This window comes from Protopterus annectens, chromosome 1.part1 (genome assembly GCF_019279795.1).
Source record: "Protopterus annectens isolate FY-2018-M chromosome 1.part1, PAN1.0, whole genome shotgun sequence".
Classification (NCBI taxonomy): Eukaryota; Metazoa; Chordata; order Ceratodontiformes; family Protopteridae; genus Protopterus; species Protopterus annectens.
The window spans coordinates 522,064,593-522,076,754 of NC_056726.1; the positions used below are offsets into that span (position 1 = coordinate 522,064,593).

General features: G+C 40.3%; 1 protein-coding gene across 1 annotated transcript in view; it reads right to left on the bottom strand.

Annotated features, from left to right (window-relative positions):
• MAP3K5 (mitogen-activated protein kinase kinase kinase 5) overlaps nt 1-12,162 on the bottom strand; it is a 2,923,819-nt gene that overhangs the window by 1,689,704 nt on the left and 1,221,953 nt on the right. The window lies entirely within an intron of this gene.

Below are 12,162 nucleotides of genomic sequence, written 5' to 3' on the forward strand. Positions count from 1 at the left end.
ACATTTTAAATAGTCTGTTTTTCTATTCATGAACATAAATGCACTTTATATTATCAGCAAAGTAATTCCAAGATATAGCAGCTTTAACAAGTCCTAACTTTTACATGCAACTCAAACACTGCTGAAACCGATGTCTGACTCAAGTGACCCTCTAGTCATAATACCCATAACCTTGCAGAATACTTCATGCAATCTGTTTATTATTCTGTGAATCAATCTAACATATGGGGAATCCTGTAGTTTAGTCAAAATGTTTTAAACAGAATGCACACACAGTAAATCTGGGTAGATGAAAACTGTTAAATCAAAATTTACTCTAGCTGCTGTATTTTTCATACTGTTTAAATTAGAGTAAGCTTTACTGTCTGTTTAGCATAGTAGTTTGATTATTTTTGTGTATTTTTATTTAGAAATGGGGAGTACTTTCAGATTTACCATTTTATTTGCTCTTTTACCACCCACAAGGATGCATGTTATATCATCTTTTCTCTAATCAGTATCTTAATGCATGTAAAAACAGATTCAATTTCTGTATTTTCTATTTTTTTTTATCAAGTTGCATTACATCTGTTATTATACTAAACCAAAACTGCTGATTTATATTTCCATCCACTGCGTATTCTCAGGGTGTGGCTAAAATAGATCCTTTTTGCATCAGTCCACTACCCAAGTAAAACAAGTAAATAATAAATAAATAAATAAAATAAAATATTTTACTCTGCTTACAAGAAAGTGGAGCAAACATGGTTCAGGGAAAGGGTGCTTTGCTTCTGTAAAGTCTGATCTTTCCTTACGGTTGTGCAACAAAAGAGACAGTATACATCAGTAAGAGGGATGTGGAGACATTAAAACTTACCATATAAGGGATGCCAGAGGGGGCAAAAAGCACTTGCTTAGTTTTTGCAGAGTTTTCTACATTTTTTTTTTGGATTTCATTGTTTGTGACATTGCATTAGAGACTTCAGTTTTACTAGCTTCTGCTAACTGATATGAACCCTAATGCTGATTCTGGTAGTCATTAACAATACATAATATGCAACCCTGTCGCATGCCTTGATGAAACCTCGTAACATAGATTTTGGTACCTGGGCTGAACTATACTCAGGGGTGTTTCTGTTGTGCACTGCTTTAACTTCTCTAAGGGCAATAGGGTATATAGCAACTACATCAAGACTAGCAGTAAAGCAGTTCTGACAAGCAGCACTTCCTTTCATATGATCAGCTTACTTGCGCAGTGTTATTAAAATGTACATCATAAATCGAGCAGCAAAACATTGCTAGCAAGCTAAAAAATAATTAAAGTTACTCTCTTCTGTGCCTGAGAAATAATGAGATGATGCCACAACCATCTCAAGTTTTGTGAAAAAATTGAGGTTATCAACAAAAATTAAAACATTCATAACTACACAGGAATATAGAGCGTTCTGCAAGATGAAAAATACGTAAAACTTTCAGTGACACAAAAAGAAAACAGGCACTAAAACTTCTAATGGATCATCAGTGCACTGCACAGCAGATGGTAAGCTTAATGTTGACAAAGATAATGTTTTATTCTGACTATCAGATAGATGAGAGCAAGTTAACAGCAGCGTTGCAGTGAGGACATGACTGAATAATGGCTCACTTACCACTAAATATCAGGATACCCTGCAGGAATTTGTAAAAAGATCAGTGTAATGCACTTTCACAGGGCTGTAGTAAGCTTAAATAGGAAAAGTGTGATGTACAACTTTTTTAGATATCTTTATGGGCCATAAACGACAAGAATATTACAGTACTTTTTGTTTTAAAGGACAATGATTTTGCTGGTTAGCAACAAGTAGAATAGGATGATGTGTCCATAAAGCAGATTCCTGAACCATTCCAACAAAATTACAGGAGACAAAAACTAACTTCAGAACCCAAGTTTGGAGCCACTACTACAATTTTAAGCCTCCTCTTCTGTTGTTGCCATTAACCAAATTTGGGGAGGAAAACCACATGACTACACAAACGTTATGCTGGAATTTCAGTGGTAACTACACATGCTCTTACCAAACACAGGTAAGGCAAGGGTGAAATAAAGTAATAATGAAAAGCATTACAACAGCGTTTAAGCTTTAAATAAGCACGACTACAACACATTCTGATGTGAAATAGTTTATCTTCATTTAAAACTGTTTATTTACTGATAACCTGATAAATATATCAATACAGATTCTAAATTTATTGTGAAGTAATAAACGCAAACCTGGAAGACTGCTTGTATACATTTAAGTACTTTGTTATAAACATGAGGTTAATGTTAATAACAACACCTTGCACTATTAACATACTTGCATAAAACTAGATGACTCCTATTGAATTAAGGAATAGTCCCTAATAACTAGAGTAAAGCTAACTGATATAATTATTTTGTCCAAATTCTTCTATGAATGCAGTGTTAACAGAAACATTAATAAGATCATGCAGCGCAATTACTATAAAAGAGTAAATTAACATCCCAGTCAGCAACAGAAAAGTACAGTTTTGTACCTACCATAAATGTAGATGTTCGAGTGCTAATACAGCTGCAGTCATAACAGATGGGTTCTCCTGCCATCAGGCGGGTCCTCGGTCGGCCGAATTCCAAAGTCTAGGTCCGGCGTCAGTTGTAGTCGCTTTCTTTCCTGACGTCAGTGCGACAGGGGTATATAAGACACAGCCGACGCCATTTTCTTCAGTCTTTCTTGCCCCAGATGTCAGGTGCCCCCAGAAGGAAGGCAAAATATATAAATATATATATATATATATATATATATATATATATATATACACACACATATATATATAAATAAAATATATAATCATGCATTGCAATATAATCAAAAAACAGTAGTTGCAAGCAAATACACCATAGAAGGATAACCCAATGAAGTTGTGAGATGAGGAGTTAGCCACTAGTCTGTACCCAGAGGGGAAGGAGGGAGGGAAACCTGGACTGCAGCTGTATTAGCACTCGAACATCTACATTTATGGTAGGTACAAAACTGTACTATGTTCATCATGCATACAGCTGCAGTCATAACAGATGGGTAGAATCCCGAAGCTACACACAGGGTGGTAGGCACTAGGTGGAACTGGGAGGAGCCAGAATGCCCTGCAACACAGCAGTGGCAAAGCCTGCTCTAGTTTTGGAGTATAAAGGAAGGTGGTAGTGTTTAGTGAAGGTATGCACAGAACTCCAAGTGGCTGCCTCCAAAATATCTTTGGTAGGGACTCCTCTGAGGAAGGCTGCAGAGGTAGCTGTGGCCCTTGTGGAGTGGGGTCTGATGCCTGCAGGTACAGATTTACCATGAAAGGAGTAACAAAACCGTATGCAGTGGCCTATCCATTTTGAAATGGTCTGTTTGGAAATTGGCTTCCCTTGAGCTCCTACAGCATAGGACACACAGAGTTGTTCTGATTTCCTGAAAGGCTTTGTTCTGTCCAAATAGTAACGTAGCTGTCTATGGATGTCTAAGGAGTGTAGCAGCCTTTCCCCTTTGTTTTGAGGATTGGGGTAAAAGGTAGGTAAGTGTATGGCCTGATTTAAAGCTACCCTAGATACTACCTTAGGCATAAATAACGGGTTGGTTCGTAGGGAAACCCTGTCCTGATGGAAGATGAGAAAGGGATGCACAGCCATGAGTGCTTGTAGTTCCGAAACCCAACGAGCTGAGGTAATGGCCAGAAGGAAAGCTGTTTTCCAGGACAAATATTGCAAATCTGTTGAGGCAGCTGGTTCAAAGGGAGGCAATGTTAGTTTTTCTAGAATGTAATTAAGATCCCAGGCTGGGATTGGTTGTTTTCTTGGAGGTCTTATATTCTTAGCCCCTCTGAGGAACTGTCTTAAGAGTGGGTGGGAGAATAATGGTGGATCAGTGTTGTATTCAGCAGAAATGGCTGAGGCATGGATTTTGATGGAGGAAAATGAAAGTCCACTGTTCAACAGCTCAGCTAGATACTGTAATATCTGAAGTAAATTCAGTTTTCTAGGATCCTGGCCTTTTTTCTCATTCCAAGTGCAAAACCGTTTCCATTTTGCGGAGTAAGCCTTTCTAGTAGATGGCCTTCTGGCCTCCAAAATGACATCCTGCACCTCCTTGGAGAGTAGGGTCTGTTGTGGTGTTAAGGAATTTTCCATGCAGCCAGATTGAGTGTTTTCAACTGACTGTGAAGAGTTTTGTAGCTGTGCTGAGTCAGTAGAAGAGGCATTAGAGGTAGAGTCCAGGGAGGAGAATGTGTTAGGCTCCTCAGGAGTGGGTACCAGTGTTGTCTTGGCCAGTCTGGAGCGATCAGTATCATCTTCGGTCTGTCTGCTCTTGCTTTCAAGAGCACCTTGGGCAGAAGAGGCAAAGGTGGGAAAGCGTAAACTGTCCGTGCTGCCCAACTGAAAGAAAGGGCGTCCACTCTCCAGGTCTTTGAATGGAATGTCCTTGAGCAGAATTTTGTCAATTGATGATTCCTGTGGGAGGCAAAGAGATCTATGTCTGGCCTTCCCCACGCTTGGATTATCTTTGTAAACACTTGAGGATGCAACTTCCATTCGTGCGGGTCTGTCATATTTCTGCTTAGATTGTCTGCCAGCGTGTTTTCCAAACCTGGCAGGTACTGTGCTTTAAGTTCGATTTGCCATTCCAGAGCCAAGTTCCAAAGTGACATGGCCAGCCTGCACAGGGGGTATGAATGTGTTCCTCCTTGTTTGTTTATGTACCACATTACTGTGGTGTTGTCTGTTCTTATCAATAATTTCCCTGGATGCAGGAGGTCCTTGAAAGCTGTAATTGCATTTATCACTGCTAGCATTTCCTTTTGATTGATGTGAAGGTGCTTTTCCTTTTGTGACCATTTGTCCTGAATGCACCTGTCTGTCATGTGTGCCCCCCAGGCGTAGTCTGAAGCGTCTGTTGTGATGACCTGACTTGCTTGAGGCTTGCAGAATGGTAGACCTGTGTTTGTTTGGCATGCTTGGGCCCACCATAGAAATTCCTTTTGCAAACATGGGATTAGTGGTATTATTGTTTCCACACTGTGGCTGTGTTGAGACCATAGGTTTTTTTAGGTACCATTGAAGTTTCCTCATATGCAACTTTGCACATGGGATTAGAAGAATGCAATATGCCATGAAGCCCAGAGCCTGCAGGATTATCCTTGCAGTTAGCCTGGTACAATTTGCTAGTATTTTGAAGTACTGAGTTAGTTGCCCCTGTTTTTCTGGCGTAAGATAGGCCATCTGGGTGTTTGTGTCCAAGTTGGCACCCAGGAAAATTATTTTCTGAGATGGTGTTAGCATGGATTTCTCTTTGTTGACTGTGTATCCCAGAGAATTCAATAACCGTGTTACATAAGCCAGATGTTCCAGAAGTATGTGTTTGCTGTCCGCTTGAATCAGGCAATCGTCCAAATAAGGGTAAATTTGTATCCCTTGAAGTCTGCAATAGGCAATTACTGATGCCAGGCATTTCGTGAATACTCTGGGCGCAGTAGATAAGCCAAAGGGCAATGCAGAGAATTGATAGTGGATTGAACCTGCAAGAAATCTGAGGTATCTTCTGCAGTTTTGTCTGATTGGGACATGCAGGTATGCCTCCTTGAGGTCCAATGTTACCAGCCAAGACTCCTTGCCCAGCATGGGAAGAAGCTGCTGTAAGGTGAGCATCTTGAATTTTGGTGCAGTAGAAATGTGTTTAGGATGGATAAGTCCAAAATGGGTCTCCAATCGGTTCCCTTCCTTGGTACCAGGAATAGTCTGGAATAAAAACCTTGACCTTGTCCGTGAGTAGGTACCTCTTGAATAGCTTTCATGTCCATGAGTTTTGAAATTTGTATTTGAGCCTCTGCCCTTTGATTGTCTGGCAGGTTCGGCATGCCTCTCATTTTTGGAAGTGTGTGAAAATGAAATCTGTAGCCTCTGTTTATAATGTCCGGGATCCATTTGTCTGTTGTGATAATATGCCAATTTTTTTGAAAATAATGTCAGTTTTCCTCCCAAGGGTGCTGCCAGCTGAGACTTGCTTGGCATGCAAAGGGGAAAGTCATTGGGTTTGTTTCCTGTATTGTTGTGCACTGTCTTCGCCACCTCTTGGTGCTGGAGTCTGCCATTGTCTGCCTCTATATGATCCTTGAGATTGACCTCTGACCCTTGTGCACCTGTATCTACCTCTTTGGGGCTTGTCCGTGGCTGGAAAGGACCAGTTTTTTGAAGGCCAATTTCTACTAAAATGTAGTGGTTGTACCTGTAGAAAGGCTTTGACAGTTTGCATAGATTTAGCTTTTTCTTCCATTTTCCGTAGTATCTCCTCAGCATTAGTACCAAATAATACATCCTTTTGTAAAGGAGCATCTAGAAGTTTAGCTTTAACATGATCAGGCAAGGTTTGTTCCCTAAGCCAGGCATGTCTACGAATGACTGATCCTGTAACAGCAGCTCTACCTGAGGCCTCTAGAGCATCATAGCCACATTGTAATGTGTGTTTACCCACTTGTTCTGCACTATGCATCATATCCTGTAACTCCTTCAAATCTGGTTGTTCAGGTTGTGACATTTTATTCCTCAATTGTGATAACAGAAACGGCTGATATTTAAGCATATGGAACTGACAATTTATGGCCCTCATGGCTAGGGTGGCCGAGGTATATACCTTTTCCCCCCACCTTTCTAAGGATCTGGACTCTCTTTCGGAAGGTAATGGGTTTTTAGCAGTAGAGTCCTTCATTCCCTTGGGGCCTTGAGAAATGGTTTCAGGGTAGCATTATGGCTTTTGTAAAGAAATTGGTGTGAGTTAGGAACTCTGTAGTACCTATCAGGCTTGACTGGGGCAGGAGGCAGGAAATCCAGATTAAGGAAAGCCTCCGAGTAAACATCATCAAGTATGCCCAGGACAGGAGGTATCGCCAGAGGTCTGTGCTGAGGTAGCAAAAGAAATTCCCTAAGTCTTTTCTTGGAATCTGAAAAATCTTGGCCTTCCCAATGGAAGTGTTCCCTCAAGGTATGCAAGGTTTCCCCGAAAGAAAAATCCTCTGGGGGAGATACAGAAGGAATGGACTGCTCTGCATCAGAATCCTCAAAGGGAGAGTACGAGTGCTCCTCTTCATCAGAATGTTCTGAAATAATGGAGCCCTGGTCAGAAGAGGGAGAATCTTCCTCCACTCTGGGTCTCTTGTCCGGAGGGGGTTGGGAACCCCTGATAAGAGTAATTAAATCCTCAGCCACTTTGAGCATCTGCTTTTTAGGCATGGGGCCTGGAGATGGGCCCTGTGCAACAGGCCTCTTGGGATGCATGGCTGATTTGGATTTAGTAAAGGCCTTAATGGAAAAGGAAGATGAGGGTCTGAAGACACCATGGGTGGAAGTGGACCTGTCCACATTAAGAGGCACAACACTCACAGTGGCTTTGGTAGCTGTAGTCAGGGTATGGGCCGAGGTACCTGCAGTCTCGGTTACAGAAGACACCGCCAGAGAAGTGTCGTCGGTAGTCAGGGGCTGCGTAGGCGCCTCGCTGAGAACCGGACCACGTGTAGCCGGTTTTGGAGTGGTGTCGGTGGAGGCCGCGGACCTCGCGTGTCAGTCTTTGTCCTTGCGTTTTTTGGACAAAACGGTAGTCGGAGTCTCAGATGACATTTTATAATCAAAAGCTTTACCAAAAAAGTGCTGGGCGAACTCCGCCCGACGCTTAATAGTGCGTTTATTGAAAGTAGCACAAAAGCGACAGCCCGAGACGTCGTGGTCTGGGCCTAAACAAGGTATACAGAGGGAATGGAAATCCTTATGCGGTATTTGCTTCCCACAAGAAATACAATTGTTAACTTTGTCTGACATTGGTCTGAGGCAAGAAAAGTTTCCCCAACGGGATACTTAGCTTTAAGAAGACTTCGGTTTCCAATTTTTTCATAATTTCAGGAGCTGGCCGACCGGCACTTGCGAACTGCTTCTGCTTCGGGCACCGCGCGGCAAAAAAGACTGAAGAAAATGGCGTCGGCTGTGTCTTATATACCCCTGTCGCACTGACGTCAGGAAAGAAAGCGACAACCGACGCCGGACCTAGACTTTGGAATTCGGCCGACCGAGGACCCGCCTGATGGCAGGAGAACCCATCTGTTATGACTGCAGCTGTATGCACGATGAACATCCCATAACTGCTGTATTCTAAAAACCTAAAATACATGCCGATAAACTAAACTATAATCATGTCATCTTCGTGGATAAGCTTCTGCTTAACCATTGTCCAGCCTTCAATACCTCAGTACTATACCAGCATTAGAACTCTCATGTCCTCTAAGAAATGTCTGCTACAAATATATAAACCTAACAACTAAAACTGCAGACAAAGCTCTATGTTGCTTCCTCTCTAGAGGATGGAACCCTACACCCTATTGCCCTAAGTCAAAAAATAGCTTGCAGATTCGAACTTTAGTAAAACAGGTTTGCTCCCAAGAAAAATCATGTATATCAAATGCCCGTGACAAACTTCCTCATTAATGCAAGTCCATAGTGTCATCATGGAGGAGGGGTTAGGGCAGTAACCAGCAGGTTAATCTGTTGTACTGAATAACTACAACCCATTAACACTCTCCCATCTCCAGCATGTTGACGAATGGCTACATAAGAAGCACTCACACTACTTTGTCCATTGTAAGTTGATCTCTGGCACCAGACATGCCTTTAGGTAACATCATGGGAGTAGCACTATGTTCCTTAAGCTAGCAAAACATCTTCTGTCTCCTTTTGTCAAATGGAAATTTGTTTGCACCATTCTTCCTGATCTAGAAGAACCCTTTGTTACTGTCATTTTAACCTTATGAAGGTCACAAGTAGTGTAGGTCTTACAGTAAGTGCAGCTACATTTTTCACAAACTACTTATCAAATCCACTTACTCAAAGCTATATGGTGGAATGGACCGGTATTTCCTTTTAACAGTCAGTTAGCACTAATCACATTCTTAATGCTTCAGAATCTAAGGTGATGTTTTCTCCAAAATGCATAAAACCTGACATATGATCTAAACAGTCCTGTTCAACAGATAGGACTGCCAATAAATAAATAGTTACATACATAAAATAAAACAAAATAAACATCATTATGCCTAATTCAACTAATACTGAAGAAGTAATCTGAGCAAAATGTCTGTGAAGAATAACTGACAATCACTTAAATTGCAATACACATATCAAAAACATTACAAAGACTAACATGAAACTGGGCAAATTATATAGAGTCAATACAATCTTATATTTAGAGCTAACACTAATAAAGCCAATTATTTTCTTCTGCCTCTTTCATATAGTCTGCAGATGTAAGAACTGGAACTGCATCTCTACAAGAGATGAAGCAGGCTGCCAACAGTCACTGGATTTGCTGCTGTCCATGGTGCTAAATATCATCACTGTACTTCAGAAGCATCTTCAATGGTTAGAACTTAGGCGCTAGCCATCTCTAATTTAATTATCGCTCACAAACATCTCTATTTCTCCAACTTCCTTCAGTACATAATACTGTCACACAGTGATTCCTCTTGGGAACTTCAAGCATCATTATGTCAGGCAGCAGACAAACCAGAAACAGATCTGGTACCTTGTTTTTCAGTCTACAGTGGCAAACTATGAAACAAGCTATTGTGTACTCCCGTCCCGGAAGCACTTGAAAAATTTGGTAAAAATACATTTCCAACAGAAATGGCTATGTAATTGTAGAGTTACTCAAATATTAGTCTATCCAATGTTTACCACTAAATATTATCATGATTTCACCTGAAACCACTAATTTTCACTCAGCTTTGTACCCAGTGATATTGCTGTGTTCTAATCTTGTTTTCCAACAATGTCCATTAATCCAATTTAATTTTCCAAAAGCTAAAATTCATGTTATTTTCACTTAACAGAATATTGTTACTCTACTTTCCATGGACTAAAGAATAGCCTAACAAATTCTGATATTACCATCACTGCATTACATGCAAACTCTCTTAACTGCTAGTACATATCTGAGGTGTGCAAATCTTTTGTTTTTGCTGTCATGCTGAAGTAGTACATGCAAATGGAGAGATGGTTCAGCAAGAGAAACTAACATGAGGTATAAAACAGGGTTTGGTTCTTATAACCACCTTATCATTATGGAATACTACATAAACTTTTACATCCATTAACACTTATAAATAACGTTGACAGCCATTTCGCATAACTGATAGCATCAGAAAGTAAAAAAAAAAAAAAAAAAAAAAGCATTTGGTGTGTGTGTGTGTGTGTGTGTGTGTGTGTGTGTGTGAGTGAAAAGACCTCTAAGCTCCCTAGACATCCCAAGCTAAGATATTTTCAATCAGAGGTTAACAAGTCAGAAAAAGGGAAAATACTTGGTTTTCATGACAAAAAATGCTCAACTTTTCCAATTTCAAGTGAGAACTAAACACAATATTTTATTAGTTAGTATTATAGGATTAACTGGGTAAGCAAACTGGTCTTCCTCCGATCATTTCAACTATGACATGGACCACAAGAGCTAGAGTAAATGCAAGATATGTACAAATTAGTGTAGGAAATCAACTAGTGTGTTTTTAGGACATAACACAAAAACGGAAAAAAACATGCGGACATGGAGAGTGCATGCAAACTCTACAAATACAGTGACCAAAAGAAGTGTATTACTTCTGTAGACAAAGATGAAAAGTAAGAAATTAAAAACAAATCCTTCCCTAGATGCACATTATGGTGCTTGGCATATAAACGCAGAAATTACTGTTATCATTCAGTTAGAAGCTTCCAAAGAGGGAGAAGTGCATGGCAACAGGTAAGCTGTTGCAGAAATGTGCACCCTGGATGTGCTGGCTACTTATGTATTTATTTACTTATCTAGTATTTTAGTATTAACTGTATTGCAAGGAAGGGAAGCAACTCTTACCTTAAATTCAGAATCTAAGGAAAGGAAAAAGCATTCATTTTAAACACTCAAGTATGAGGACACATGCAGAAAAAAAAGAGTGGGGCTTGTTTATTGCCATTTTCTGTAAACAAATCTTTCAGTGATGTTGTCATATCAGTTTGAGCTGTTGTCTTTAGGAACAATGGCCTAACCATTTATATTGTTGACTGTGACCTACTCGAGTCTGCAAGACCGTTCTCTTTTCCTGATAGGATCCCTTTCTGTATTTTGTTGTATTCACTGATGTTCCCAAATGTTCAGAGCTTTGCTTCAATACACATCTGCACAAGTTCCTCCTTGATACCATAGGTACCACCTGATTGCTGTAACATCTGGTTTAGCAGCAGGGCTCCTTGATGAAAATCTTGCCACATTGCCTTTGGCTCTAGTTGCCATCACTCATCTTCTTCATATTTACATGTAGACAGTGCTCAATTGGACATCACATCCCTGTAGTCTGAGAGATAAATGATCCATCAGTGCTTAATCTGAAGCATTTACAGCAGTACAGGAGGGTTAAAAGATACTCCCCAAAAAGGATGCCAAAGCTTTGCCTACCAGATAAAGTGTTTCATAGTTTTTGCTTGAAGTAAAATTAGTTGTTTAAGCACTACCTGGCTTGATTCCATAATTTTCTCAATAGCCATTGAAGTTTTATTGTGCAGAAGCTTCTACTGGGTACCACCGGGGTGCATGAAGACATATCCAGAACACTGATGTAGTGTTAAATACAAAAGCTGAATGTTTCTTTAACTTTATCCATAATACAAAAACAAACTGCACTACTGGAACCACAGGACTTCTCTAAGTTTACTGTGATCCACAAGAATCATAAACTACTAAATAACTGTACCTAGATCCTGCCCCAGATTAATGGATACAGAGCTTTCCAATCAGCTACTTTAGTTGAGCCTTTAAGCAGGCAAAAACTTGAGAAAATCTTTGATACTGTGGAAAAGCAACTGAAAACACAAATGGTCATATTTAGAAAAGTTATTTAAGCGATACCCATACATATTATACAGGGATGCATCATCTATACCTAATGCTGTCATGCCATACATGTAACTTAACTTGCCAATAAAAGTGAATACCTTAAATATACCATATAGGTTCATAGGTAGGTAACTAGGCTATCGACCCAAGGGCCTATGTAAGCCTAGCCAGCAAGGTTCCATAGCTTACGCCACTCAAGAAAGTTATTTTCCTGTGTCACTGTCGAACAGACACACAGAAGTGATCCCCTGGG